This window comes from Lepidochelys kempii, chromosome 1 (assembly GCF_965140285.1).
Source record: "Lepidochelys kempii isolate rLepKem1 chromosome 1, rLepKem1.hap1, whole genome shotgun sequence".
In the NCBI taxonomy this organism is placed as follows: domain Eukaryota; kingdom Metazoa; phylum Chordata; order Testudines; family Cheloniidae; genus Lepidochelys; species Lepidochelys kempii.
This window is the reverse complement of record NC_136380.1, coordinates 16,027,400-16,054,216: the sequence shown is the minus strand read 5'-3', so window position 1 is coordinate 16,054,216 and position 26,817 is coordinate 16,027,400.

Genomic DNA, 26,817 nt, shown 5'->3' with positions numbered 1-26,817 from the left:
ATATGGTCACCCTCTTGTTAAATCTAGATTTAGGTGCCCGACTTCAGGAAATCCTGGGCTAAATGGACCTGGCAAAGCCGGGTTGGTTTAACAGGCTTTGATACAAACAGCGCTGAACTTTGCACAGCGAGGTGGGCTACCCGCTCTGCGTCAGATAGAACATCTGTGAAGAAGAGCCCGAGTCACTCGTAATGGCACCCGCATTGGACGGCATCTCGTTCAATGCACTGGGGTTTGAGCCAGGGACCGAGAGCTGAAAAAGCACCTATGGCTACAGCTTGAGCTAAAGAGCTCCCTGGTGCGGCTGCAGCAGACTCACGTGCTCTTGGACTAAGCACATAATTATTTCAGGCTAAATGTCCCAGCACCACCTGTGTGGTCGTGGCATTAAAGCCACTCCATTCTGAGAGCAAACACAAAGGAGGCATCGGTGTATTTCCAGAGGTGACACAAGGAAACAGCTGGTCTAACACAGGCTGAAGAAATGGCCCTTCTTCAAATTAGATTTCTGATCCATTCGAAGACCAGCTTTTCTAGTCTCCTCTCTCCCCCATCGGATCAAGATATTCATCTATGAGAAAAATAACTTAAGGGACATTTTCTTGTTCAGGATTTGGGGGGAGGGATAGCTCAGTGGTTTGAGCATTGGCCTGCTAAACCCAGGGTTGTGAGTTCAATCCTTGAGGGGGCCATTTAGGGATCTGGGGCAAAACTTGGGGATTGGTCCTGCTTTGAACAGGGGGTTGGACTAGATGACCTCCTGAGGTCCCTTCCAACCCTGAGATTCTATGAATCCCTCAGCTTAGGACTTGAATTCCTGCTGTTATCAGTTTTATTAATATTTTACATAGCACTTTACAGTGGGGCTTTTCCAGCTGGATTTTGTGCTGGCTCGGCAACCGTGGAAACTGGAGTTTTCTGTTAATCCACAAAACAGGTACAGCAGCAACATAAATTTCCCCCATGCTGGGGATGGGCAGGTGTGGGCCCCATCCCAAGCCTAAGGGGAGAAGCCATTGAACCCAGGGCTCAAGCAAAGTTGGGGGACAACAAATGATAAAACCGAGAGGGGAGTGAGGGTCACAGGGTCAAAAGCAGGAAGCCAGAGGGGGACACCGAGTGAGAACGCCGACCAGCGCCCACTGCTCCTCGAAGGCATCCAGGGAGCCAGTGAATGCGGCCTGCAGGAACTCTGCCTGGCTACATGACCTAAGAGAGGATCCGAAATAGGCCCCACAGTCGCAGAGCGCCTCCCTGTCCAGCATCCTCCTCCTGGGATGGTGGATGGCCACCTTGGCCAGTGCCAAGAGGAGGTTGACCAGGAGGTCTTGTGATTTCGTGGGGCTACGGATGGGGTGTGCATAGAGCAAGAGATGTGGGGAGAAGAGCAGCCAGAACTTGAGGAGAGGTTGTGGAGGAGCCGGAAGAAGGGCTGCCACCTGGTGCCCTCAAGGTAAATGTGCGCCAGGATCTTCATCAAGCCACAGTAGGGGCAAGGGTCCGGGGGGGAGGGGCGGAGTGTGAACTGTGCCAGGTACACACACGTGCTCATGGCTCCTTGAAGGAGCTGCCAACTAATATACCTGGTGGGCCGCAGGACCAAGATGGAATACAGACTGGCTTACCAGGGCTTCTCACCCTTCACATATGGTAGAAGGTCCCGTCACTTGGTGTCAGGGTGGGACACAAGGAGAGGAAGTGAAAGGTATGGAGCAAGAGCGTGTACAGCTGTGTCCTAGGCGCAGTGTGGAAACAAACCCACTGTAGGTCATGCAGCCAGCTTGGGTTGCGCAGAAAGGGGGGTTGGGGGCAGGCTCACAGGGCTGGAGCCCAATGGCAAGGTCCAGAGGGCCAGGGGTGAGTGGGGAGCACCCTCGCACAGGACCCACTCGAGGCACAACACTCTGGTCACTGCAGCTCTAATTAGACCCTACCTCATTAAGAAGAGCTGTGCCTAATTGATGGGCTGAAGAGAACTAAGAGGCTAATTAGGCGGGTGATACAAAAGGCACAGGAAGAAAGTGGGGCAGGAGGGGGCAGAAAGAAAGAGCAATTGCTCTTCCCTGCTTGTCCCAGGAGCTGAGGGCTCCCTGGGACTGTAGGTGTGTGAAGGCTGTATAGCATATAAGGCTGGTGGAAACTCAGAATGTAAATAAACTGCATGGGGCATTTTACCAGCCAAAAGGTCTTGGAGCTGTCTGTGAACTTGAGCAGCGGCAAGAGCAAGCAGGTCCTGCCACGCTGCCCTAAGATTTTAAAATCTAACTAAAGACATGAGACGTCAGGAATTATTACTTTCCTTCTACAGATGGGCAACTGAGGTGCAGAGAGATTGAACCATTTGCCCAACATCACACCGGAAGTGTGTGTCAGAGCCAACAACTAAACACACGTGTGGCGGTGTACGCCCACTGGGTCCCAGCCCTGGGTCCTATCCGTGGCGGAGTGGTCCACCACTGGGTCAGCAGGGAATCCAGCTGCAACACGCTGACCTTACCCGAGTGGGAAATACCATTCACTCCACCTCCCTGGGCCACTTCCTACCGTGCTTCCTGAAGCTGTTGTCCATATGATGTCAGGATCTCTAGGCTCCTAGGTGCAGGTAACTCCCTGGGACTCCGGCTCCAGCTGGTCAGCTGCAGGCAACAGGTCTCCGGTCTGGGTCTTGGGATCTCCGGCTCCAGCAGGCAAGGGCTGTAATGGCTCCTGGGCTACAGCCTCCACCAAGTGTCCTTCCTCCTGGGTGGTCAGCCTAGACCAGCAGTTCTCAATTTAGTTATCATTGTGTTACCTGGGCCACCGGTTGAGAACCACAGCGCACCCTGCCCAACCCTCCCCACAGACCCCTATGCCCAGTGACCCCCGCCCAGAGACTCCACCACAGAGTGGGGCCAGGAGTGGAGCCCTGGGCAGGGGGCTGGGCGGCAGGGACCCCAGACCCTGCTGTGCAGGACTGGGTGGCAGCCCCAACCCTGAACTGACAGGACAGCCAGGCAGCAGCCTGGACCCCAACCCCATGAGGCTGGCCAGTAGCCCCGATGCTGACCCCAGACCCTCACCCTGTGGTGCAGCCCCCAGATCCCGGACTCTGCAAGACCGGTCAGCAGCCTCAGACCCTGGACCCTGCAGGGCTGGGTGGCAGCCCAGACCCTGGAGTCTGTGGGGCCGGCAGCAGCTGCAGACCCCAGACCCTGGACTTTGCGGGTCCTGGTGGCAGCCCCAGAGCCAGGATTTTGCAGGGCTGGGCGGCAGCGCTGGATCCCAGACTCTGCGGGGCCGAGCGGTAGCCCCGGAACCTGGACCTCATGGAGCCGGGCAGCAGCCCCAGGCTCTCACCACGCAGGGCCAACTGGCAGTCCTGACCCTAACCCCACCACACCAGGCCAGGCCGGGCAGCTCGGACCCCGCCGCGCTGGGTGGCCAGGGACCTGGCAGCCCGGACCATGCGTATGGCCCAGTGGCCTTTAGCACACAGCTGGGCTGCAGTTGTGTGCTAACTGGGCTGCATACAGCCCACGGGCTGAGAACCACTGGCCTAGACTGAGCTGGGCTGCTGTCCTTTATACTAGCACAGCAGTTGGAGCATGCCCAGCATGGTCTGAGAGGTGGGATTTCCTTCGCCCACAGTGTGAGGTTAACTCTTTCTCGCCTAGTGCGGGGTATGCACACCCCGTCGCGACAGGTTTCCCGAATCCTAGTTAGGTGCCTTAACCACAACACCATCCTTCCTGGTCTTGGTACGCCCACAGTCACGCCACAGTGGGTTACATCTGTTGGCAGATATTTCAGATGTGGGTGCTTTGACACAGGGGTATGTGTGTGGCTTGGCTATGGTAAGTAATATTGAGGGCAGTGTATTAGTCATGCTTTATCAAAGCTATACGTATTTAACTTCCTAATGTTATGCTAGCCACAGTGTTTATTAGGACGGAGAGTCACTGAATTGAAGAGGTTTGAAGGATTTCCTTTTAAACTCCAGTACTGTTTAACAAATGCCCCTCGAAGTGGGATTATTGTAACCCCATCTCTTGCCTAAATGGTAGTTTAAATTTCGACTTCATTTTCAATAAACCCTGTTCTACTAGGCTGCAACTTCTCCAGTATTTGGTTTCCAAGAAAATATTTGTGTAGTACATAGCAACAAGAGGTTATTCTCTTTTATTTAGAGAATGGCCCAAACCATTACATAGGTCCAAATACCCCTCAGGCTTTGAAGGTGTTTGTAGTCCTATCCAAGATTCAATTTTTGCACATGGCCTCTTTCTTTATAATGGCCTCAACCCAAAAGCCAGATCCAAACCCTGTAAAATTTTGGGTTGTTCAATATTTTGATCCGGATCCAAGTTTGCAACATGATTCCATCTGTTATTTACTGTGACTATTTCTTAACTCTTTCACACGGCATCTCTACCAGACCCAAACATATGTGGGCTTACTTAACACTTTCAGTGGGACTACTCTCATGAGTATGAAGAACAGGATTACATCTATTAGGTCGTCTCAGGTCTATTACAGGCAGCTGGGAAGCTATGCAGCATATGCATAAATACAGACTCCGGGGATGCCATTCTTTTTCTCACCCAAGACTCCCCAAACCACTGACTTTTATTTCTTCTGGGTGTCCATAGCCGTGAATCCATTGCTTTGTTTCAGCTAAAAAGATCAAACATGCTGGAATACATTATCCAAATTTATGCAAATTTATTCCATGCATTTTAAAAGTTTTGCTCACGGGTTTGTTGTTTTTCCAAAATTACACAATAAAACTTTAATGATCCTCTGTATATATTTTATTATAGATATTGTAGGAGATGTATGCTGCTTTAGAGTTAGTGTACGAGTACACTCGACATCTAATTGCTGCAGAGGTTTGTGTTACCCCCTCGAAACATTGCTCACCCTGGGACAACAACTGGTGATGGTAGGCTTTTATCCTTTATGCAGTCTGACCACTAAAAGGAGATATGACACACTTGGTCTGTATGTGACACTGAAGCTTGAGAAAAGTTGATATAAACAAGATACTGAGCTCAGTGCCACCAGAGAAAAACTGGAGTAACCAGTTAGAGGCAGCTGGATTCATAAAGAAGACATGACAGCAATGGAAGAGTTATGACAGGCAAGGGTGAGTTACATAAAATTATTTATTTCTCTACATCTGGAATTCAAATTTCTGTTAAAATTAGAAACAGGTCTGTTCTGGAAACCCTGATCCAAACTTGCCCAGTTTTTACATCTGGCATTAACTTTAGGGCTTTGGCCTGTCTCTGTGATGAGCTGAAGTGAAACACCAAATAAGAACACCCACAAAATCTGGGAACCTGGAGGTTCCAGTCTGAATCCAGGTCTGAACTTTGCTACTCAGGCCTCTCACTTCTGGACATGGTTCCATAGCTGTGTGCTACAGAACAGAGGGTTCTTCACCTCTCCCCAAGTATGTCATGATAGAAAGTACATTGTGACAACTTGGGGGTTCAGTTCAGACCAGCAGAGAGGTTGTGTCATCCCCTGCCCTACAACCCTGGGTGCCTTAAATGCTCTGCTGCTGTGGCTCACAGCCCAGACACCAACAGCCAGCAGACAAGCGTGCAGTTCCCTAAGGGCATGTCTACACTCCTATGTAAGCCCAGGGTCAGTGGGACTCGAGACAGCTGACCTGTGTTAGGGAACCCTGGGCTCGAGCACCTACATCGTATTTTAACCCTACGTAAAGACTTTCCTAAGTCATGCTCGAAACTAGGGCTCTGGCATCCACACTGCAATGAGCAGACCTGAGTCAAAGTAACCATATCCCAGAATCCCTAGTGCCTTCCCCCCCCCGACATGTGGCTGCTCTAGCCCTAGGACCATGGTGCACTGTGAGAAAACTTTACTGCCTGCCCTGCACATTGCAGGAAGTTTGAAGCAGCTCGCTTTGCAAAAGGTTTGATCGGTTCATTCTCCATTGCAAACCCAGGAGGCTCTGTGATGGTGTGCTTGCAGACCGGTGATCAGAAGAGATTGGGTTCATGCTGACCTGAGCTTCTGCCATCCGCAATGGAGGGATGGCTTCCATTTTCAATAGAGTGGTTTGCAGATTACTGGGACAGAGAGGACTAAGGAAGTTGGCCATGGAATTGTGGGTTACTTCCAGCTGACTTCCAGGACCCGAGTGAAGGGAGGCTGCATCTATACCACAAAGCAGAGACCCTGGGTCCTGGCTTAACCTGAGCTCAGACCCTCCAGCCCTGCAGGATCCTGGGACTCTGGGTCCAGGCCCTGGATTAGTGCAACTGTAGCATAGATGCAAGGGGGGGTTAGGCTTGAGCCCAGGCTCAAGCACAGGCTTGTGTTGCAGAGTAGACATACTCAAAGTGTCTGTGTGCTGTGCAGCCCTGGTTTATCACTCTGACCCCAGCAGCCTGCCTACAACTTAACAGCCCTACCCTGTTCTCCACCAGCCTTGGTTACTACTTTCAGAGTGACCCCCAACTCCAGCCCAGTCCTGAATTTCCCCCAAACTGCCTGCCCTGAAGGATCCAGCCCTCTCCTGGAACACTCTGAGAAATAATAAGTTTCATTGCTCCTTTAAAGAGAGCATGGCTTATTACTTTAATTGGTGTTAACAGTCACTTCAACTGCAACACAGCACTGGCTTGGTTTAGGTGAAAAGTAAAACAAGTTTATTTAATCAGAGAGATTTTAGGTGAGTTCAAGTACAAGGGATAAAGACAAAAAGGTTACAAGCAAATAAGAGTAAAATACACTTTCTAGGGGCTAAGACATAACACAACAAGCTACAGCCTGGGTTCAAGGTAGATTCCTCACCAGTCTTTTTCTTTCCAGCCATGGCCAACTTTCTCTCAGTCAGGACCTTCCACAGAAGTACAAGGTGCTAGTTTCCCTTGTCTTCCTAGGTGAAACATCTTTACCCACACAGGTTGTTCACTTATATTTAGTTCCCAGAGACTTCAACTCCCTTGGTTGAAGGACCCATCTTTCTCAGTTTGCAACTGCTCTGGCCCCTTGTGTCTGTCCAGTGATGGATGCCAAGATGGCTTCTTTTCTCTCCCCATATCTTCCCAAACTCACTGTTTTGTCCCCAGACCCAGGATGGCCTCATGCTGTTTTTCCCTTCCTGTGGGCTTCCCATCTTCCTGCTGATTCAAATGTAAACATGGCTTCCGTAATTTTTGGTCACACCTTGCTTAATTTCACTGGAGACAGGTGGAGAGCTGCCTTCCCTCATGTCTGGGAGATAGCCTGTTTCTCCCTTTGTTTGATCTCAGACTTTAAAGCATAGTATCAGTGAGCATCCATAATTCCTAATAGTGTTAATACAGACATTTCACAATGATATTAATCACCAGTATGTCATTAGCTTTCATGAAAGACCTCACATAATACATTTTGTAACACAGTAATATTGAATTCAGTCAGTTGATTTAATTACTTATCATTTGAGGTTCACACCCCCTCCTTAGGGTGAACAGATAGCAAGTGTGAAAAATTGGGACAGTGGGGTAATAGGTGCCTATGTAAGAAAAAGCCCCAAATATCGGGACTGTCCCTATAAAATTGGGACATATGGTCACCCTACCCCTCCCTGTCTTTATAATCCAGTAAGCCATTGAAATATATTCTCAGATAAAGTTCTTTTTCTCCTTCTGGGAAGAGACACCATGTGGTTTGGTGAAGATTTCATGCTGGGTCCTCTTTTACTGGTGTAGTTGAGTCATTTGCTCCTCCCCTTGTTAGCTTGATGGCTTTGTTTACCTTTTATGAAAATGTACTTTCATTGTCGCTGCCTGGTGACCAGTCTGGTCAGACAAACAAATTACCTTAATGCCCAGTGAGGTATCAGTTTTCCAGTGATATATTGCATGCCACCTTTTGAGTATGTTTCATGACAATGGTGTGAGTTAGGTGTAGTGAGCATGACAAAAGTTGCTGACACAGGCTAGTGAATAACAAATGGGCCTCTGTGTCATGTACACATTTCACCCCGCAAAGATCTCAAAGTGCTTTATCAACCATATATATATATATAGAGAGAGAGAGAGAGAGAGATCATTTTCCTACCATAGGAGTAAAGTCACCTCTGAGACGAAACTCAGCAACTGTTTCCGGTGTGCGGCAACTCTACATAACAGGCTAGCACAGGGAATGAAGAAAAGTAGCCCATTAAAGCTATAAGGAGAGATTTTTAAGGCAGGAAGATTTACCTGGACACAATTACCTTTGTTATGAAAAGTTCCAGGAGACTTTTACCAAAAAGTGATCCAAAACTTAATTTACATCACCTCTGATGTACATACAGCAGTGCAGAGCTCATCCAATTCCATCCTTGCTATGAAGACGTAGCATTGGTTCAGACTAAACCAAAGGAACAAGTACTACTGAATCACCAACACCAATTCTTGCAGCATCCAGGGTTTTTCATAGAGCCCCAGGACAGACCAGGCCTGTTTCTGCGTAAGTGTCTCAGATCTGAGATCACACCCTATGCTGCTATGGCCACATGGTCAGCATGGAATTCCCCCCAACTCGCACACACACACTTATATTTTACTGAAATCCAAACGACAAACTGCAGAGAAATTTAGTTCTGGATATCAGGGTTGCAACATAATGGACCTGCTTCTCATTTGCACCAAGGCCTCTTTACACCACTCGTAGTGGGCATAAATGTAAGAGTCCTTTATTGCCACAGTGGTGGAAAGAGGCCTCTGTGTAAATGAGAATCAGGCCCATTATGAAATTCTTCCCCACGAACAGTTATGCCTGAAGTCAGCTCATTCTTTGGATCTAGGAGTGTCCTGGTTATTCTCAGAACAGTTTGCCTGGCAGCATGGAACAAACATTCCTTGTTAACGCAGAGCCATCCTTCAAATCTACACTGTGAACAGAGACACACCCCAGCTGTGGAGTTCAGATCTAGATTGGAACATCCTGAGAGCTCAAGAGGCAGCTCAGATCTGGGGCTTTGGTCTGGCCTCGTCTCTTATGGTCAAGCTTAAACTGGTGCCAACAGAATGCTTTGTATTTCCTGCTGGGAACGCCTTCCACTTCAGTGCCAATGCCACAAAATTATTTGTTTTTCTCTGTTTATCTTTTTATGTCAGCTGATGAAATAGTAGGGATTGGTTTCCAGGGTTTCCCACACTGGAATGAATGTTTATAACAAGCCAGTTCCAGCTAAACAAAATCCAGAGGATATGGGTATATTTTATAAGAGCTCAGGAATAAGAATGATAATAATGACACACATAATTCTTCCAAGAGAACATTCCCCTTTGGCTATAGAGTGCTAGTTATCTTTCATTTTCAGTTACAGGGTGAGCAAACGACTGTGTACAATAGTGTACACCCAGCAGTCAAAATACAGCAAGAGAAAAGGGATACACAAATTATTTTCCATTAATCTTTTCCATGATCATTTCAGCTTGACTCCATCCATCTTGTGTTGTTGTAGCCTGAAGAAGAGCTCTGTATAATTCAAAAGCTTGTCTCTTTTACTGACAGAAGTTGGTCCAATAAAAGCTATAACCTCTCCCACCTTGTGTCTACATCCATCTTAGGTACTCCTCTAGCTCCCACTATGACAGTATCTGAGCACCTCACAAATGTTAATGTATTTATCCTCACAACACCCCTCTGTTGTCTGTGTGTGTGTGTTCTCAGCAGGCTTCGATCCATAGGCACCAACTTCCTCTCTACCTGGGGGATGCTCGACCCCCTCCTCCGCCTCAGGCCCACCCCAACTCCATCCCTTCCTCCACCCCTGCCCTGCCTCTTCCCGCCCTGCCCCCACTCCACCCCTTCCCCCAAGGGCCTACCCCCACCCCGCCTCGTCCCACCTCCTCCACCCCTGCCCTGCCGGCACTCTACCCCTTCCCGCAAGGCCCCACCCCACCTCTTCCCGCCCCTGCTCCACCTCCAGCCCCACCCCCACTCCAAACCTTCTCCCGAGGGCCCACCCCCGCCCACCCCCACTGCTCCTCCTCCCTCCCAGTGCCTCCTGCACACCATCAGAGTCTGTGCCGAGGCTCCGATCAAGCTGGCCAATAAGACCACAAGACTTGGTTTAGTCGTGAAGGCACCCGGCCAGGTTTATCGTCAATGAAGCACGGTTCTAGCTCCCCGGATCAGTGGCTACAGTTACACTAGCACAGGTATGCCCGTTGCTACGGACGCAGCTCAGTGAATGGTGGGACTTTCTATTCCCCCCTTGGCTGGCCAAAGGCACCCCCTCTGAAACCCCTCTTTATACACCAGTACAAACCAGTTACGTATTGCCCCTCTGACGTGGTGAATTACCACCCTTTCCCTTGTACATGTTGGTTTGATCAAAACATCTCTGTCATCCTAACCTCAATGTGTCCTTGTATCATCTTCGGGGAGTGTGCTCATACCATAACCTTGTATCAGGGTGTTCTGGTACTACCCTTCTGGAGTCTGTTTACGTGAATACTTAGTGCCTGTGTTTTTGCAATGCCAGCCCTGTTCTTACCAAGTTCATGTATTGGACAGTGAACCTGCAAGCAGGCATCTGCTTTGTAACAGGCCAGGGCCTGACTGGGCCTTAGGCCTTACAGCAGGCCTTATACCAGGCCTCATGTTTCAGGCTCTCTCTTTCTACTACAGCCTGTGAGCTAGGGAAGTATCATCTACATTTTGCAGATGGGGAACAGAGGCATGGACAGAGTGACTTGGTTAAGGTCACATAGCAAATCTCTGACAAAGCGGGGAATGGAACCCAGGTGTCCTAAATCCCAGATTACCACACTAAGCACTACACCATTATTCTTCTCAGATCAGCTATGCGGTCCCTTGCGGCTCACCAATGGCTTTCTGCTCACACAGGCACTGAGTCCAACAGACCCTAGTGAAGGTTCTCTCATCACCTGAAAGTCCACCTGTTTGCTAATTTCAGCACCAGGCCCCTAAGAAGCCTCTAGGTGGCAAGAGTGGCTGCTTTTTTGGTTCCTGCCCTTTCAGGCAACATTCTTCATCTCATCCCACTGTATTAGAAATCTATCGCTCCTCATTTTACAAAACCCATGTCCTCGGCTCCCGTATGAAATCTGATACATTGTGGTAACTCTTTGTATTAGTGATAAATGTACCTCCAACACATTGTGAGATTTGGGTCAGTCTGGAAAAATAAATCATCCACAAATTCATATGCTCATCCAAATTTCACCCCTATTTTTTCCACAGTAGATATGGGCCTGAACCAAAGTCCCTGATCCTAACACCTCTGAATTTTAGCATTGCTCTTTGGATCTGTAATTTACAATGGAATGATCCCAAAACCTTGACTTGTAGGGTATCTGAAGTGTAAATCAGGACAGGATATTTGGCCGTTGCCCTTCTCTGTCTAGTGTCACCCTGGGCTGCAAATCCCTATGCATGGAGATCTGGAGTGAGATTTCCAGTACTCTCTGGTTCCAGCCAGGCCAGTGGTGGCTGTTAAATGCTGCCACAATTTGCTACACAAGGTTAATGATGCATTTATTCTTCAGCAGGGCTTCTTCCACGTCCCCACTGAATCACGGGGCTGCCCTTGTTTTTCCCCTCATGCTCACTCCTCTTTTCTTTGGGGCATACACCAGAGCTTTAGCGGGCTGAGTTAATAGGAGCAATGCTGTCTGAGTGGGAACGCTCTCTTTCCAGGCTATTCTATTCGGTTCCTATACATGTGAGCCCATAATTTTGCACAAACACATCGTATTTACCCTGGGCCCAGCAATTTCTTATCACCGACCCTTTTTTCCCCTTCTTTCCCAGAGAGTCCTTAGCGGCCCCCAATCTTGACAGGTGCTCTCGATTGGCAGCTTCCCACTTTGCAACAAATGGATAAGACAAGAGCTCCCTGAATCCTGCTATATCCTTGAAATGAAGATTGGCCCTGACTCACTGCATTCTGCCATTAAGAACAAACATTTCCCATAGTCAGTGCCCAGTGCTGTGCTGACCTGCCCCTCTGAGGAAAACTGGAGAGGACTTTCTCCAGAACCTGTCGCCACCTCCTTTTAATCAGCCGCTGAGGTCATTTGTGTACATGGGAAGAACATCCTTCCTCCCTCTCCAGCAGATGAGCGAGCTGCCTGGAGGGCACTCTGTCTCAAGAAGCCAGCTCTTCCAGGAAACAGAATTCAGCCTCATTTGGGGATGCCAGATTTCCTGGTTTTGATCATCCTTTTACTCCTCTTTCTTCCTAGTGTTTAGTGCTGCCAGTCAATGGGATAAGTGGGTTTGTTGGCGTCCCTTCTGCAAAGCAATGAAAGGGCCAAGTCCCTCAGGTGAAGGAGGGGCCACAGAACCCAGAAATCAACACTCCTGGAGATTGACCTCTTCCCCGTACTTGCAGAACAGCTGCAGCCCGGGCAGTGGCAATACGAGTGTCCCCACCTCCTCCCCCACCATTCTAACCTGGAGGGATGAACGGGGAGGTTGGCCGCCATGGCTCATTCAGTCTTCCTGCGGGGAGTGCCAATGACACGGACAGCTGTCCATTGGTCACTGGACTGCGACCACCAATTCATTTCACAGGGGGCCACCAAGCAGCCATCAGCCGCTAACTAAGTTTAGCCACAGGTATCACAACTGACCTTGGATGGATTTGAACCACCAGTCTAGTGGGTCAAGGCTGCTTAAAAGAAAGGGATGTTGCCAGCCCCCTGTCTGAGGTCTTATCTACACGTCAGACTTACATCGGTATAACGATATCTCTCTGGGGTATGAAAAATCCTAACCCCCCTGCGTATACGGCACTATATCAACAGGAGAGCGTCTCCCATCAATGTAGCTACCACCTCTCGGGGAGGTGGATTAACTCCACGGATGGGAGACCTCTCTCCCATCAGCGTCGAGCGTCTGCATTAAAGAGCTGCATCAGAGCAGCCGCACCAGTGTAGCATTTGAAGTGTCGACCTGCCCCATGTCATTCCTCTCAGCCTTGTTTTTCTTTTCTCTCCCACTCCTACCTCGGCCCTGCGCCTCAGACCAGGTGAAGGCCAGCCTAATTCTATGTGAAGTCAGAGGAGCTATGGTGATTCACAATAACTAAGGGCCTGACCCAGGTAGCTTTTAGAGATGTGTAGAAGAGACCCAAACAAACAGGCCGTGCAGGGAGTGATCACTGACATGACAAGGACACCTAAACCAGCTAGGGGACAAACAGGACCCAGCTTATTTTGAACCCCTCTATAACATTTTCTTCGAGGTACGGATTCCCAGAGCGTGTGATCCGTGGCACAATATGAGAAAGGATGACCTTATGGTTAACATATGGCTTCCTCTTATGACTTAGATCCATAAGCTCTTTGAGGCAGGGACCATCTGTGTATTGCATCGAGCACAATGAAGGCCCCAGCCCATGCCTTTAGCTGCTAGCCACTTCTGCAGTACAAGTAATACATAAGAACAACCCCAAGCTGTACAAAAGTGAGGAATCAAGCCTCCAAAATCATGAGTGGCTTAATAACCGTGATACTTAAAATAATACATTTGGGTTTTTTAAAATTTGCTTTCTGGGCCGGTAGGCTGCCCATGGGTAGGGTTTTCTCCACACTGAGCTGGGCTAGAAGCATCTCTTATTTTCTTAAATGAAAGCAAAGATTCTCATAAGGTAACTTAGCTCTGGTAGCTGGAACTTTCTGAGAAAACACCAGCTATCACGAGGCTTGTGATAAAACGGAAGGGATTGGCAACACTGGCAGTGGAGTTTTGAGGTCAGTTCCCATCTCAGCCACAGACTCCCTGTGGGACCTTGGGCAAGTCACTTAGTCTCTCTGTGCTTCAATTCCCCCGCCTGTAAAATGGAGATAAGAGCACAGCCTTCCTCCCACCCTTTGTCTGGTGTGCCTCTTTAGACGGCAAGCTCTTCAGGGAAGGAATGATCTTTCACTGTGTGCACAGTACCCAGCACAATGGGGCCTTGATCCTGGGGTATGTCTATGCTGGAGCAGGGAGGTGCCGTTTCCACCTCAGGCAGAGGCATCCGTGCTAGCTCTGACAGAGCTAGCTTGCTCAAAATAGCTGCGGCGGAGCCAGTGGTGGGAGGAGCTAGCTGCTCCAATTTGTACCTAGGGTTTCAGACGGGATCGTACTCAGGGTGGCTAGCCCTGCCTACCGCTGCAGCTACATTCCTGGTTGTAGGGCAAAGCTAGCACAGGTATGTCTGCTGAAAATGACACCTTCCAACCCCCGTGTAGACATACCCTGGGTTGAAACCTCAAGATGTTACTGTAATAGAAAACATGCCCCCCCTGCCCCTAACAACTCTGGGACAAAGTGCATCCTGTACTTAATATAGTGCACAGGACATTAGGCACAAAATAAAGGACACTCAAATAAGGGATGTCCTTTAAATAAGAGATGGCTAGCAGCTTCGGCATGTGGGAATAGCGCTTCGCTATTTTAAAACGCACAACGTGTAATCTTCCGTTCACAAGCGTTTTCTATTTCTCTCGTGGAATTTTTTAAGATAAAAAACATTCCACAAACTGATTTTTAATGCTAGTTTCCAGCTGCAGAGCATGTAAGCAGGGGGCGGCAACATCTGCTCTTTGATTTGCTCGTTAGCAGAAGCGTCCTTACAATGCTAAAAGGGATCCTGTTATTTTAAGGGGAGATAAAACTACAACTGCATAAAAGCGTGAGCAGTGATGTTTGGCCTGGCATTTGATAAACGCTCTGAACTGTCTGTCACACAGCTAGAGTAGTCACAAAGGGGGGGGAGGGATAGCTCAGTGGTTTGAGCATTGGCCTGCTAAACCCAGGGTTGTGAGTTCAATCCTTGAGGGGGCCATTTAGGGATCTGGGGCAAAAATTGGGGATTGGTCCTGCTTCAAGCAGGGGGTTGGACTAGATGACCTCCTGAGGTCCCTTCCAACCCTAGCCTTCTATGATTCTATGAAGCTCAATGAAAAAGATGTGGTACAAGAGAGTAAATGATGCTAAATTTTCTTTCCAGGCCAGTTTTCTATTTAATCTAAGAAATGAATTATGATGGATGGTTAAATGGAGTGAGAGAGCATTGTTCAAATGGGAGGGTGGGGCTGTTCTCTCAACATTAAAAAACAGATTGGTAAATAGATTAATTGGGCTAAAATTCTCACCTGGTGTGAAGTGGCAAAATTCCATTGTAAGAAATATGGCTATGTTAATTTACATCATAAGAACATAACATAAGAACAGCCATACTGGGTCAGACCAAAGGTCCATCTAGCCCAGTATCCTGTCTTCCGACAGTGGCCAATGCCAGGTGCCCCAGAGGGAATTAACAGAACAGGTAATCATCAAGTGATCCATTCCCTGTCACCCATTCCCAGCTTCTGGCAAACAGAGGCTAGGGACACCATCCCTGCCAATCTAATAGCTAATAGCCATTGATGGAGCTATTCTCCATGAACTTATCTAGTTCTTTTTTGAACCCTGTTATAGTCTTGGCCTTCACAACGTCCTCTGGCAAGGAGTTCCATGGGTTGACTGTCTGTTGTGTGAAGAAATACTTCCTTTGGTTTGTTTTAAACCTGCTGTCTATTAATTTATTTTGGTGATCCCTAGTTCTTGTGTTATGAGAAGGAGTAAATAACACTTCCTTATTTACTTTCTCCACACCAGTCATGATTTTATAGACCTCTATCATATCCCCTCTTAGTCGTCTCCTTTCCAAGCTGAAAAGTCCCAGTCTTATTAATCTCTCCTCATATGGAAGCTGTTCCATACTCCTAATCATTTTTGTTGCCCTTTTCTGAACCTTTTCCAATTCCAGTGTATCTTTTTTGAGATGGGGTGACCACATCTGCACGCAGTATTCAAGATGTGGGTGTACCATGGATTTATATAGAGACAATAGGATATTCTTTGTCTTATTATCTGTCCCCTTCTTGATGATTCCCAACATTCTGTTCGCTTTTTTGACAGCTGCTGCACATTGAGTGGATGTTTTCAGAGAACTATCCACAATGACTCCAAGATCTCTTTCTTGGGTGGTAACAGCTAGTTGAGACCCCATCATTTTATATGTTCAGTTGGGATTATGTTTTCCCATGTGCATTACTTTGCATTTATCAACACTGAATTTCATCTGCCATGTTCTTGTCCAGTCACCCAGTTTTGTAAGATCCCTTTGTAGCTTTTTGCAGTCTGCTTCGGACTTAACCATCTTAAATAGTTTTGTATCATCTGCAAATTTTGCCACCTCACTGTTTACCTCTTTTTCCAGATTGTTTATGAATATGTTGAATAGGACTAGTCTCAGTACAGACCCCTGGGGGACACCACTATTTACCTCTCTCCATTCTGAAAACTGATAATTTATTCCTACCCTTTGTTTCCTATCTTTTAACCAGTTACTGATCCATGAGAAGACCTTCCCTCTTATCACAGGACAGCTTACTTTGCTTAAGAGCCTTTGATGAGGGACCTTGTGAAAGGCTTTCTGAAAATCTAAGTACATTATATCCACTGTGTCTCCCTTGTCCACATGCTTGTTGACCCCATCAAAGAATTCTAGTAGATTGGTAAGGCATGATTTCCCTTTACAAAAAACATGTTGACCCTTCACCAACAAAACATGTTCATCTATGTGTCCGACCATTCTGTTATTTACTATAGTTTCACCCAGTTTGCATGGTACTGAAGTTAGGTTTACTGGCCTGTAATTGCCGGGATCACCTCTGGAGCCCTTTTTAAAAACTGGGGTCACATTAGTTATCCTCCACTCATCTAGTACAGAAGCTGATTTAAATGATAGGTTACATACCACAGTTAGTAATTCTGCAATTTCACATTTGAGTTCCTTCAGAACTCTTGGGTGAATGCCATGTGGTCCTGGTGACTTGTTACTGTTTAGTTTATCAGTTTGTTCCAAAACCTTCTCTAATGACACCTCACTCTGGGCCAGTTCCTCAGATTTGTCAACTAAAAAGAATGGCTCAGGTTTGAGAAACTCCCTCACACCCTCAGCCGTGAGGACCGATTCAAAGAATTAATTTAGTTTCTCTGCAATGGCCTCATCATCCTTGAGTGCTCCTTTAGCTTCTTGATTGTCCAGTGGCCCCACTGATTGTTTAGCAGGCTTCCTGCTTCCGATGTACTTAAAATTTTTTTTTGCTATTTCTTTTTGAGTCTTTGGTTAGCTGTTCTTCAAATTCTTTTTTGGCCTTCCTAATTATATCTTTACACTTCACTTGCCAGTGTGTATGCTCCTTTCTATTTTCCTCACTAGGATTTAACTTCCACTTTTTAAAGGATGCCTTTTTGCCTCTCTCTGCTTCTTTTACTTTGTTGTTTAGCCACGGTGACTCTTTTCTGGTTCTCTTACTATGTTTTTTAATTTGGGATATATATTTAAGTTGAGCCTCTATTACGGTGTCTTTAAAAAGTTTCCATGCAGCTTGCAGGGATTTTAGTTTTGGCACTGAATCTTTTAATTTCTGTTCAACTAACTTCCTCATTTTTGTGTGGCTGCTGTGGTGTTTTCCCTGCCGGCGGGATGATGATCTGCCTATTATGTTTTCGTTAAATAAAAGTGTGGGCGGGGTGGAATGAGGTGGCAGAGGAGGGAAACTTGCCTTTTGTCTAACTTAATTTGCCACTGATTTCCAACATCAAGTGTCCCATAAAAATAGTGTTCCTAAAAAACCCCAAGGACTCTGCCTCTGATAGTGTTACTCTGGCGTTACACCTTATTCTATGAGTAGCAGTGGGGCTATCCAGTGTGAGGAAGGGTATTACGTCTGGCCCTGGAAAAGAACATGTCTGTTGGGAAGGAAAATTTTTGGCATCATTGTGGTTCTAGCTTTTCTAGTGGTAATCTAAAGCCTGCAGTCTATCGGGGAGGCGCGCCCTCTAGTGGACAAGACAGGAAACGAGAAGAGTTTATCCAGGCTAGCAAAAAGAAAAGGAGGACTTGTGGCACCTTAGAGACTAACCAATTTATTAAGCTTTCGTGAGCTACAGCTCACTTCATCGGATGCCGATGAAGTGAGCTGTAGCTCACAAAAGCTTAATAAATTGGCTGATGAAGTGAGCTGTAGCTCACGAAAGCTTAATAAATTGGCTGATGAAGTGAGCTGTAGCTCACGAAAGCTTAATAAATTGGTTAGTCTCTAAGATGCCACAAGTCCTCCTTTTCTTTTTGCGAATACAGACTAACACGGCTGCTCCTCTGAAACCTATCCAGGTTAGGTTAGCTCAGGGCTGATTAAAAGGAAAAACACAAATTATTGAGTAAAGACAGGAGTAAACCAGCTGGATGAGAGTGACCAAGGCTGTAAAGCTACAATCAGCTGCCTGATTCATTCAGATCTTTCACTTAAGAAAACAAAGAGAAAGAAAAAACAAACAAGCTAGAGTAGGAGAGACACTTAATGCCTGCAGTGACCTTTCAGGCTCAGCAAGATGAAAGGGAACCTAAAGCAGCTAAAGTAGCTTTTGGGGAGCTGAGAACTGAGGAAGTGTTTGGGACGGCTGTGTCATCACCACACAAACACATGTGCTGCTAGGTTATTTTATCTGCCCACATGACAGTGCTCTGAAGAGCTGTAAATGATCTGTGGTGGAAGGGGAGCCAGAGACAGATAAGGATGAGGAGTGTTATCTTGCTGCCAGATGTGCTAACAGATGTGCCCTGGTTGCAGAGAGGGTGGGGGGCTTTAAACAAATGTGAGACTGAAAGTGAGGAAACAAGAAGTCAGGAAGAGAATGAGACAGGGCAGGAAAGGCGGTATCTATAGGCCTCCCCATTACCTTAGTGTCTGAGCACCTCACTCGGGTATTCAACCTCACATCACCCCTATACGGTTCTGCTATTGTCCCCATATTCCACATGAAGAACACACAGTCTTGGCCACTTGCTCAAGGTCACACAAGACATCTTGGGCTGGAGCAGGGACTTGACCCCCATCGTCCAAGTCCCAGGCTAATGCAGACAATCACAGGGCCATCCTTCTGCGCTAGGTAAAGGGGAGCAGTGTAGCTCAGATGAGTAGGGATGCTAAGGCTGATGGACAATGGGGGTGCCTCTTGCAGGAATTCAGGGCACAGCATTTTCAGGGGAGGCCTATAGCGGTGGAGGGTTCCTCATTTGCCCATCACTGTAAGAGCAAATGACGGGCACATTTTTAGAAACAAACAAATGAACAAGCCTCCCCACCCCAGCATAGACATTGAGGCCCCAATCCAGCAACGCATTTACAAACAGCTTTAAGCATCACTGAAGTTAATGGGGCTCTAATCATGTGCTTAAAGTTAAGCACCTGCTTAGCTGCATTGGGGCATTATTGCCCATAGGGCAAGCTTCCTCATTTCCTGAAGCATGAGGGTTTATGTCCCGTTATATATTTATATCCTGTCTAACATCACAGTGGAGGTCCTCATTCTCCCGATACACTGGCTACAGAAAGTCTGCTCTCAGGAGCCAGTCTGCAACTGCAGCCAGATTAGAGATTTTTTCACTTCCTGCTCTAAACTGGGGCGGGCTGATAAGCAACTGCTGCAAACCAGCCGGTGTGGGGAGGAAATTGTGCCCCTATATACTGAACTGAATCTGTCTGCAGCAGTTGCTAAAGCATCTGGGGAGAGTGAGTTTGTGTGTGTATGGGGGTGGGGGGGATGTGAGAAAACCTTGATCTATGCAGGAAATAGCCCGACTTGATTATGTAAAGAGTTGTCACTTTGGATGGGCTAGCACCAGCAGGAGAGTGAATTTGTGTGGGGGGGTGGAGGGTGAGAAAACCTGGATTTGTGCTGGAAATGGCCCACCTGTTGATCACTTTAGATAAGCTATTACCAGCAGGACAGTGGGGTGGGAGGAGGTATTGTTTCATGATTTCTGTGTGTATATAAAGTCTGCTGCAGTTTCCACGGTAAACATCTGATGAAGTGAGCTGTAGCTCACGAAAGCTCATGCTCAAATAAATTGGTTAGTCTCTAAGGTGCCACAAGTACTCCTTTTCTTTCTGGGGTGAGAAGTGATGTATAAATGCAAGATGCTATTATTGCCAGAGTGATCAGACCTATTTTGGTACAAATAATAGTTCTAAACCTTTCCCGCTTTATTTTGTGTTAAATACTTTATCATCCATAGCAGAGCGCAAAACCCCAGTTCAGATCTTGTACTAGGTGCTATATAAACAATGAGTGAGAGACGATCCCTGCCTACCACCTTGCTATCTGAGAAGAAAAAATATGATCAAAGAGGAGCGTAGCTACAGACTACAAGCAAAGTACTTAAGGCAATGATACATACACAACCTACAAAGGGCAGGGGAAAAGGGTAGCATGAAGATATGGAGAACAGTTGCTGATGTATTCATTAAACACCCCTTCACAGATACATTGGATAGAGGCTACCTACTGACCACACTACATATCTATGCTTGTAAAGAAAGAACTTGCCCCAGTTTGTAACTCAATTGTAGCAACATCACCAGAAATGTAACCTCTCTCAAAGGGAGATCTCAAAGGGAAGTGCTGGGTGAGCATGCATCTGACCCAAGGGCTCTCACATGCTGGCTGTTGCCGGGTTCTCTTATGTAGCCCCATGGTGTATATGAGAGGCCTCAAGGGAAGAGAATTTCCTGTTGGACCCACCTGAGGCATTGCAGCAGTTGTGGAACAGTAAGTCTGAATATCGGTGACATCACAGTGGAAGCCTTCATGATTCATCGCTTTGTGGAGTGATGTGAGGCCTTAGATTCATTCTGTGCAACAATACTTCTGAACAGCATGGAGACGCTAGTTTTGCATGGGTTTGCTTAGGAATGAAGGGATATGTTGGATTCTGCACTTCATTTCTTGGTGCTCCTGGAAGTGGGGTATTGACAGCGATTGTTAGAGAAACATATCGCTTAGGAAAGGGCTTCCCTGCCCCACCTCCGCCACAGTGCCCTGGCAACTGTCATCCTGAGGGCCGTCTAAAGCAGAGACTTTAGGACAAATGGTGCTCTTCTGATGCAGAAGCAATTCTCAGAAGGCGCGAACGGAGCTGGCCAGTCTTCTTGAATATTGGGACACAAAGCACGGTTGAATCCCAATTTCTGTAAGTAACAAGCTGGTCTGACTGCAAACACTAGCTTCTCTCTATGGAATGGAGTGGGTAACAGAGCGACCTGGTATCTTTGCACAGTAGGTCACAGCCAGATGAGAGGTCACTAAAAAGAACAGTCTCTGCTTTTTCAGTGCTTGGATAGCAAAGTGAGTTGAGAGCATGTGTAGCAGGAAGAAACTGCCCTCCGCATCTTGAAATCAAGTGAAAGTTATATCAGTAAAGACAATGTGGCCCTTTTCCCCTTTAAATTTAGCAAAGGTGGAACTTCCATGGAACACCCAGTTATCCGGTCATAGAAACTCATGATTCCAGCCTCTACTAGCAATAAACACATGCTGCGTTTGTCCACAACGTGGGCCTGGTTTTTCAAAAAGGCCATTTATACTTTTAGTTTTCACACCCAATTACTGTGACGACACACACAAATTGAGCATTTGCATGCACAGATGGCTGCCTGACCATTCATCTGCATGTGCAAATACCAGCTATGTATATATAATTACAGGAATTATGTATGCAAATGAGATGCACAACTGTGCACTATATTTTGGTCAATACATTGCCTGTTTGAAAACCAGGATCCACGGGGTATATGTTCTAATCTTATGTTCTACCAAGTCTCCTGTCTAGTGTGAATGGGAGCCATTGTGTGCTTTCCTGAACACAGAGACCAGGATCTAAGGACCTAAACAGGGAGTCTCCATCAGCAATCAGGAACATACGGTTCAGGGGATGGAAATGGGCTCAAGAGACTTTTCTCTCTAATGCATCTGCTCATATCTGGCCTAGAGTGGCAGCAGTGAACATTTGTTGCCACGAAACAGCAGTTGAGGGGCCTAAATGAAATGACTGGTGGTGGTCTTAGTTTGCAAGTGTTTGCAACCCAAAACCCACGCTTGCTCTTGCCAATCATTGCTCTCCCCAGGCTTGACTGACAGAGAAGCTGTGACTTGAATGAGCCATGGAGAATATGCTGCCTTCCCACCCCTAGAAGTCCCTCTGGAACATAGGCAAAGGGGCAGGGCAACAGGAAGACATTTGCATTGCTGCTGACTGACCTGGGTATAAACTGGGGATGGGCGAGGTGGGGAATTGGTCTGCATAGCTCGTCTCAGGCCTGTAATAAATCTATGTAACACTAAACCACACATTTTGATGTCATCTATGCTCCTTCTTATACACAGTAACAATGACCCTAATCTTCTTTCCCCCTCCTAATCCGGCTTCTCATTTAAATAGGCCTACAATCAATATCCATTCACATGCCATGCCCTGGGCAGCTGCTAGATTCTCTGCCATTGTCTGACTGTCTCTAAGCTGTCAGCTCCGCAAGTCTGTTTCTCTCAGCCAGCTTGGTAATAATCTCTGGCTCCTCAGCAGTTCCCTGCTTCCCGAGGCGCACGCGTTGCTCTGCTAAGTGGGTCATTTTGTGCAATGGCGACTGGGCATCACAGATTGACACCCTGGCCTTTTCCACTCTCTGTTGACCCATAGAACTGAGCAGCACCTTCTTCAAACTAGGAGCAACTGCCTCCTGAGCCTGCTGCCAACACAGAGCAGTGCCCACTGTACACTGAAGGGAGCAGAGATGGATGCAGTCAGCCTGAGCTGCTTATCATTATCAGCTTAGGGAATGTAAGTCAGTGGGGAGTTTAAATCAGCAGAGACACGGTCACATAGGGAAAGACAGACCATTAATTTTCTTAAACAGACACCAGAAGGGCTGAGCAAAGCTCCTCCAGGAATGAGTCCTTTGCCCAGCGAGATCCTCAGCTTGTGTTCATCAGCACAGCTCCATGGACTTCAGCAGAGCTAAGCTGATTTACCTCAGATGAGGATATGGCCTGTAGGCTGCAGACGTGATCTGCACTGTTTAATTTACTAGCATTCTCTGCCTCTGTGAACTAACCCATTGTCCACGGTGAAAGCACCATCTGGTCCCACTTCAGTTTAGAAGTGGGCCCTAAGCAAAGGCCAGGATGTGAAAGTTGCACTGCACCAGAGGTTAGTTATAGCCATTAAAATTACTAATTGGAACATGAGACAACTCTTCATCCTCTGGATCAGCATCTATCCTCAGAAGTAGAATTGATCAAGCCTCTTTGAGGACATACTGCTACTGTACAGTAAAATCGTGCTGTGGCAGATAATAGGCATGTCTTAACAAAGTATTAGCCTGGATATGCATGTGGAAGTTCAGGGGATGAATATCCAAGGGGCTTGTTTGAGACCCCTGCATGTCCTGGATTTGAGAAGCAGCCGTATATATGCAGCTCTTTATCCTGTTTTATCTTTCTGAATGTCTTCACCAGCTTTTGATTCTCAGAGCAATCATGTGGCTGTGGGGATCCTTGCTAAGAGAAACTGGCTTTGTTTTCTGTACAGTTAGGTCTGTTACAGGCTTTATTGATTATTCTATTGCCAGATGACAAAGCTAAGAGCACCTGAGACAGATGGCATATACACCTGTTGAGATGCAGGCAGAAAAGAACAAGAAACCAAGATGATGGCTGTAATTTACTATGCTCAATAAGGGTATATCTTCACTGTAGAGATAACACTTGAGTTACTGCACTCAAGTTAGCTTATGTCTAGTGAGAATGACCACACTGTGGAATAATACTAGATTTGCTATTCACACTGGCGCCGCACTCACCCAGGCGTGGTGCTAAGACTTCAGAGGCCTATCCCCTGGGTCTTTGTGCCATGGTTCACTGAGCTGCTGTATGAATTCTTTCCCAGTTAACTGTGGGAGACCTTGTTTGTCTTTTCCGGGTGCACGGAGTGGAGGAGGTTGTGGGAAGCCATTGGAAGACTAGTGGCACTCAAGTAGTGCTAGCCTGAGTCCACCTGGCAGAGTAGCTGGGTTAGCAGCTGACCAGCTGTGCTCACTCAAGGTGTAGCCTTTTGAAGGGGAACACTCACCAGCAATGTCTCCGAGGGGATGTGGCAAGCTGTCTTCCTCCCGAGCGTTCCCCTTTCTCACTGCAGATCTGCCATGTGGGGATCTGTCCTTTTAGGGACTCAGACCTCCGGCCACTCACACATTCTAGGCTTCCCCTTTTGGAGTACACACAGAGTCCAATGATGCATAGACCTGCAGAAGTCAGCAAGGGTCTCAGGGCTTCCTCCCTTGGGTTGGTGTCTGGACTCCTGCACGTTCAGGATCTTTCCCAATTAGCTTCCCCGTTGACGGACAGACATCTGTCATTGTTCCTTCCTTAGGGGTTGGTATGGGAGCCTGGGCCCACCCTCTGCATTTGGCTTCAATCCAGGGGCCAATGGTAGGCAGCTAAGACTGGCATTTTGGGGTGCTATGTAGCTGCTTCCCTGGATTGCTTCCTGCCAGTGTCCCCTCTTCCCATGGGGCAAAATACAGCACAGAACACAAAGTTAAAGTTCCCAGCCTGCAAAAGTCACCAGTCCCTCCTTTGCAGGCTTGGTCACATCAGTATCTCCAAGCATCCAGCAGCAAGGGCTCTCGGGGTACGTCTTCCCCAGAGCACAGCTAGGCTCTCTTCCACTATCTGCCTGCTTCTGACCTGCTCTGCTTCCTGTTCTACCTCATGCAGGCTTTGTAGGTGTGGTGGGGTAGGGCTGCCTGGGCCCAGAGCTGCTCTTTAACCCTTTCTTTTCCATTGTGGGCTTTGTACATCCCATCACAAGCCCAAACCCCATCACAAGCCTATACCTCCAATTGGCCAGCCAATTCCAGGTGAATGCACCACTACACTGCAGCTAAGGGTCTATGTGTGTGGAAAGAACTCAAATTAGGGCAACACTCTAATTATATGCTAGCTAACTTTGCAGTGAAGATAATTTGACCCATGCATGGGGTCAAGCAGGTGTCCCATGCACCACTCAAGTCCCAGGTATGCCCTGTGGAGTACAACAGCCTGCTAATAACTGACAGCAAAAGGAGTTAGTCTTTAGCTCAAAGGGGAAGAACTTGTGCTCTTGGGGCTTCAGATAAGTGTTCATGGTGACAGCGGTGTCCATATGCGAGTGCTCATAGTTTATTAGATATATGTAGCTGCTTGTAGACTTCTCATGGTCTTCTTCATGAAGCTGCCCTGATACCAAAGACTTGTGCCCTGCATTCCTATAGACACCTTTGGCTTGAAACACAAATGTAAGCCTTCCTCAAGGGCCAGAGCCAATGTCCATTGATGCTAATAGAGATGTTCCACATGGACTTTAACGGGCATTGGATCAGGCTCCTAATCATTTGGGGTTATGGCCTGCTGACATTATTTGTCCCACATCCAGGACAGCCACTCAAAGACAAAAAGTTTGTAATGATTCCCAGCTGTTCCAAGCTGGCCCAGAGACCTCAGACATTGTCCTGGACAAAGCAGAGAGCCAAATGAATGGTTTGTTTAGATGTTTGTAAACCAGAGTTAGGAAATCATTTTTTCCTCCCTCTAATGAACTGTTATGGACAAGCTCCTGCCTGGGGCTCTCCTCTTTGCTAAGAACAGGGGCGATGAAACCTGCAATCCAAGAGCGGGGAGAAGGCATTTCATGAAGCCAAAGTGAGTGATGGGCCAGATTCATGGTTTGTGCCGACTCCTTTACGCTGCCCCTGACAAGCACAGCTGCTGTAAACCCGCACCAGAGCTGCTCAATGCAGCCAGAGTATAGAGTTCCAGGTTAGTTTCTCCTTATTACAGAGATGCCTATGACACTTGATAGGCAGGTGCCAAGTGGATAGAATTACTACATGTACTGTTTGCTAATTAATAGGATTATTTATTCCTATGGGAGGGCATGAGATGAGGGACATATAAGTACCTACCTAGATAGACAGGCAGTGGAAAGGAGGATAGGGAAGGTTGGGAGTCGCAGGAGGAGAGAAAGCTGGCCCTGTGTGATCTGTGCTTGTAGCTTTGCATCCAGGGTTGGGTGAACACAACCACTCCCTGCAACAAGCATTTTAAAGTTCAGCTGAAAGTGTAAACCTCGCTATTTTTCACACGAACCATTGAAACCAGTTGGAAGCTAGAGGTGACCTGGCAGGCGTAAAGAAAGTGCTGGAATTTTGCTTACTTGAGTGGTTTTGTAAAACCTTGTGTAAAAAAAAAGGCAAACTAAACATTGTAAAGATGAGTTCCGTGGCACAGAACTACTGCTTATCTGATCCCTAGAGGCCAGCCTCCTTCCCCAGCCAGGTTGTGGTCACCGTAAGCTTCCCAGCATAGTGTACAGTGGGGTTCTCACTCCAAACAGAAGCCAGCAATTCATGAATTTAAAATAAACAAATAAAATAGACCCGTTGCCATTTATCCTGAATAGCCCAGCCTCTGGTTACCTGTAACAGGTCACACATTACCCTAACGCTATTGCAGGGAGTAGCCTTCTATTTTACAGCATATAGGCTATAGGAATCAGAACACAGGAAGATCATGTAAACCAGTCAACCTGGGGGAGAAATAGACTCACCTGAACCGGATGCTACACAGGTGGTTACTCCCTTGACTCCCACTGAAGCCACAAACATGTCACCAAACATTTAGGAAAAGCTTTGTATCAATATTTAAAAAGCGGAAATAGAATAACCCAAGAAACTATAGGTCAGTTAGCCGGACATCAGTCTCAGGGAAGATTCATGGAAAGACTGATATGGGACACAGTCAGTAAAGATATTCAAGGACGGTAGCATAATTAGTGTCAGTCGATATGGTTTTATGGGAAATATGGTAGGTCTTGTAAACTAACAATGTTATTTTTTGATGAAGTTACAAGTTTGGTTGAGAAAGGTCACTGTGTTG